Raw genomic sequence first — 5,010 nt, 5'->3', positions numbered from 1 at the left:
GTTTCGTAACGTTTGTAAACGTTTGGCTTAAATAGCTAAAAAGGTGAAACACTTGGATTTATTTCGTATCGTTTGTAAACAGTTGGCTTAAATCGCTAAAAAGGTGAAACGCTTGGATTTGTTTCGTAACTTTTGTAAATTCTTGGCTTAAATTGCTAAAAAGGTGAAACATTTGGATTTGTTTCGTTAAGTTTCTAATAGTTTGACTTACATGGCTAAAAAAATGAAACGTTTGGATTTGTTTCGTAACGTTTTTATACGTTGGCTTAAATTGCTAAAAAAGGTGAAACGCTTGGATTTGTTTCGTAACGTTTGTAAACGCTTGGCTAAAATTGCTAAAAAAGTGAAACTCTTGAATTTGTTTCGTAACGTTTGTAATAGTTTGGCCTAAATTGCTAGAAAGGGGAAACGTTTGGATTTGTTTCGTTACGTTTGTAAACATTTGGCTTCAATCGCTTAATAGGTGAAACGTTTGGATTTGATTTATAACATTTGTAAAAGTTTGGCATAAATCGCTAAAAGGTGAAATGTTTAATTTGTTTCGTAACATTTGTAAATGTACGGCTTAGAGCGTTAAAAAGGGGAAACGTTTGGATTTGTTTCGTTATGTTTGACGGAATTGTGACGTATACATCGCATTGATAAAAAAACCCTTTCACATTAGGTCAAATTTTATTTCACACACATTTCCTCTAACGGTTTTTCTCTTCCGCCAATTCTTCTTCTTCCCTGTCTGACTCTCATTCACCGTCTCTTGCTCACTACTCTCCTTCTCTAGCTTCTCACTCTCGCCTTTCTTACTAAGTCTGCCCCTACTAGTGGTGGAAGCAAGGCGCCCATTGGTATCTGTACTCTTGTTGATCGGAATCGTGCTCCTTCTTCTACACCTTCAAGTTTTTCCACCAGACTACGACGACCCCAATCATTCCTCCATACCTGTTAATAAGTAATTTCCTATTTATTTATTTTTGGTTCGAATATACACGATTTTACTGCTCTGTTCAATTCCTGTTGCAATATCTTTTACTTTTTTTGTTTTTTTTTTGTTATTTGTGGATCTAGTGATTTAAGGTACTTGCTCCATGTCTGCTCTTTCTTTTCAATAATTTACAATGTTTCTTTAATTTTATTTTTCTCAAAATTTCAATGTTAATTTCTTGAAGAATTGAGAAGTACCCATTAATGATTACGGTGTTTATAGAGTTGGGTTTTGGCTTTATTTGATTTATAAGTTAATTTGAATTTCTGGCTAGGTTTTAGAATTTGGAAAAAGAAGGAAATAATGACACAGGGTAGAGACAAATTCAAGTACTGAACCTATAGGCCAAAACTTGATAAAGCTTATAAGCAATTTGTGTTTTTTTGTGATTGTATTCCCAGTTTTAGTATTCATTATTATTGCAATTACCTATCAACCTCCAAATCCATGACTTGGATCAGCTCTTGCCCTTAACCTCTTTATTGATAATGGAAATCCACTTTTAAAAATGATGATTCCATTCTTAAAACATGTATGGAATATAGCAGCGATTATTCCGACGGAGAAAGTATTAGGCGTTGGTCGTGGTAATTGTAGCAATGGTATTTCAGTGGTCAGTTTGTGCATGAAGAAAAATTCTTAGGGATTTGCTGTAGAGAACTGCTAGCTAGAGGCCACGGCTTCTGAAACAGATCCTTAAGGGTAATCAATTATCTTTTTAATAGCTATCTTAATTCCTTATATTGTTGTCAATGCTAATGTTATGGTCAATGCTAATTTTGGAAACAATTTTATGGTCAATGCTAATGTTGGAACTGATCCTCTCTACTCTCTTGATCGGCTCCAAGAGTAGAATGATGCTAGTACTTTGGCAGTAGGAGCGACAAAGGCTAGGTAAAATATTTATCATCTATCGTCCAATTGAAGTAACGTGGAAAAAGGTAAACATAATAACATCTTGTAATTTATTTTTTTCCTGCAGAGACAAAGACTAGGTAAAACATTTATCATCTCTCGTCCAATTGAAGTAACGTGGAAAAAGGTTTGACTTTTATTGATTCTTCTATTCTCTTTAATCTTAATATTGTAAAAACGACAATATAAATTTTAATGATATTTTGAGATATGCTCTAACTTTGTTTTTCTAATTTGATCAGTGATTCAGTTCTGTCCTTTTAAAAACAACACTTGCATATATTTGCACATTTTCAGCAAGAAAACCAATATGATGTTACTCTTTGTTTTGAGAAACTTTTCAATGTTAGGATTTTAATACCTTCCATTTTGCAGTGGCCTCGCACATTCCGTGTTGATTAATGTTATGTTAGTTGTTTATAATAGCTATCTTAATTCCTGAATTCTTAATTCTATTTTTATTACATAGGCACAAAAGTCGGGTAAGTCTGCCGCTACTCGTGGCTGAAGCAAGATGCTCGGTGGAATCTTTACTATTGTTGATATGAATCTTTACTATTGATTTAGAGCTGCATTTTTATTTGTTTTAGTATCAAAATTAGTTTATTTGTATTATTTGAACTTATTATTTTGAATCAGGTTTAGGAGTTAGACATTTTTATTGAAATTGTAATGTTGATGATCAAACCTCCTTTAAATTTGTTTGTTATTTGTCATACAGTTCTCAATTATCTATTAAGTGAAATTTACTCCACGTACTTTAGACTATGATAAGAAGTGATTGAATGCTTTGATTGCAGATAACTTTAGACAGACCGCAAGAGCAGTAGCTGCATCTAACACGATAATGGTATCATATAATACATGTTGAGATTTTCTTATTACTTCAATTCAAGTGCTTGAGTAATGACTACGAATTTAGTGCAGAGAGCTCAAAGGAATAGATATGATGCCATTGTCCTAACAGCTGATCGTTCAAGATTCAGTAGAAGAGAAGCAGACAAAAAATAAGTAGGTCTTATTTCTTCCTCTTTCAACTTACATGCGCATTCGTGCTATTATATATTTATAACCAGCGGTGCCATTTCATGTAAATTTAACTATGATATAATAACATCTACAGAATGATTGTACCTCAGCGGAAGAATTTGTAGATTTTCTTATCAACCGAAGTTGTATCTGTGAGTAGAAAAATTAAAATGGGCAATGAACATGCCAAATCCCTTTTCTTTTCTTTGTTTTTTTATATGATATGTTCTACTATCAGTATATTGAAGCTATTAACTATGTTTACTGTGTGGACTCCTTGTTTTTAAATTGAAGCAGTTATCTTAAGATACTGCAGGTAGTTCATGTTGTTAGAGGGAGAATTGCAGTTATCGTTGACGGAGGAATACGAAGTGGGGCTTATGTGTTCAAGGCATTGGCACTCGGTGCACAAGCAGTCCTTGTAAGCTCAGTTGTTTGTAGCTCTATATTCAATTATATTGAAGTTAGAAATACCACAATTACTATCACTAATGAGCTATGTTGCATTTCTTTTTCACATTTTTTTTGAATAAGGTTATTCATATTAATGGATATATATTGATGCTTTAATGATTTGAAGTAATTGTTGTTGTTTTTAGGCATATTATGGCCCAAGAGTCGCTCTTCTACCATATTATAACTCGGCCATGGCGTCTGGCCATGCCCCTCATCCATATATGTGGGGAGCATCGCAAGTCGCAGTTATATTTTCTGATTAAGAGTTCCGACCATCTTTATGTTTGCGTACAATGATTTTGGTGTTGGTTCAGTGATTATCTAATATGCTGTTGGTTCAGTGTTTAAATGTTATATCTTACATACATGATGAAACTAACAGAGCAAGGCAAGAGCTGAACGGCTAGAAGCGATATTGTCAACATCACGAGCAGAATCATCATTACCACCACGACGATGACGACATCGGCTCTTTTGTAGGCGTAGTTTTTTTTTTATCTTTGTATTCTACAACCTTCTCACATAGATTGTTTTATGTATTTACAAATCTTACTATGTATAACTGCTTTTTTTTTTGAATTAATGGAAGATTTCAATAAATTTATCCATTTCTTTTTTATATTCATTATTTATTATAGTAATAATGCAAATATATCAGATATCATAATACATTAAAAATTGATCGGGCGAATCAGTGATGATTTGAGCAAATTTGTTACAAGATTTATGATGGATATATCCGTCACTAACTTGATTTTGTTACAAATCCGTCACTAATTTGTGAAGGATTTGTGATGGATACATTCATAGTAAATATAAATCCATCACAAATCCGTCACAAATTTGTGACGGATTTGTGACGGAACTAGCGTCACTAATTTTGTGACGGATTCTTCAATATTGTTCAATGGCTTTTGTAACGGAATTTTCTGTCACAAATCCGTCACAAGTTTGTGACGGATTTCATTTTCCATCACAAATTTTTTGTGACGCCCAAAATTATGACGAACAAAAATCCGTCACAAATCCGTCACAAACGACAGTTTGTGACGGATTTGTGACGGATTTTTCCGTCACAAATCAGCTGTTTTTTAGTAGTGAATATTGTGAGAGCAAGTTAATAATTGATTAGCTAATTAGGTTGTGATTTTATTTGAATCTTTGAGGCTTGAGAGAGCGGGATTCGGTGCATTAGAATAGCTCGATTCATAATAAAATCACTAGATAAATTTTGATCCATTCTTCTACTAGTTTATTTGGAATTATCAATCCTTGAGCTTTTTACCATTATTGTTTAAACTTCGATTTATTTGTTTGATTTCAGATTTTTAGTCTAATTACTTGAGTTAATTCACTTTAGATTATAATTAGTTCACACAAATCCATTTATTTTCCTACTAGCCAATTAAAGAATATTAGAAATTAGTTGTTTAGTACATTGTTCCTTGTGGGATCGATACTTGGTCTTCCAAGTTATATTACTTGCGCGATATCGTACACTTGCGATTATTTGCCAACAAGTTTTTGGCGCCGTTGCCGGGGAGCAATTGCAATTAAATTAATTAAAAGTATCTTATTCTTAGATTGAGTTAGTTTTATTTAATTTTAGTTATTTTTATACTTTGTGATTC

The 5,010-nt window shown here is 33.0% G+C and overlaps 1 long non-coding RNA gene across 10 annotated transcripts; it reads left to right on the top strand.

The window, feature by feature from the left end:
- The first annotated feature begins 643 nt into the window (after positions 1-643).
- On the top strand, positions 644-3,962 carry LOC126660678 (uncharacterized). Of its 10 annotated transcripts, none has more exons than XR_008789788.1 (8): positions 644-1,681; positions 1,833-1,873; positions 1,962-1,974; positions 2,695-2,744; positions 2,822-2,905; positions 3,018-3,075; positions 3,240-3,344; positions 3,523-3,962. It is a non-coding gene; the product is annotated as an uncharacterized LOC126660678 (long non-coding RNA). The 10 variants fall into 10 exon arrangements; XR_007635417.2 differs by having other exon boundaries at positions 1,962-2,021; XR_008789787.1 differs by having other exon boundaries at positions 1,828-1,873; positions 1,962-2,021.
- Positions 3,963-5,010: the final 1,048 nt, after the last annotated feature.

The sequence above is a fragment of the Mercurialis annua genome, linkage group LG8 (genome assembly GCF_937616625.2).
Source record: "Mercurialis annua linkage group LG8, ddMerAnnu1.2, whole genome shotgun sequence".
NCBI classification, from domain to species: Eukaryota; Viridiplantae; Streptophyta; class Magnoliopsida; order Malpighiales; family Euphorbiaceae; genus Mercurialis; species Mercurialis annua.
The sequence above is the reverse complement of the archived record's forward strand: the minus strand, read 5'-3'. Positions and strand labels throughout refer to the sequence as shown.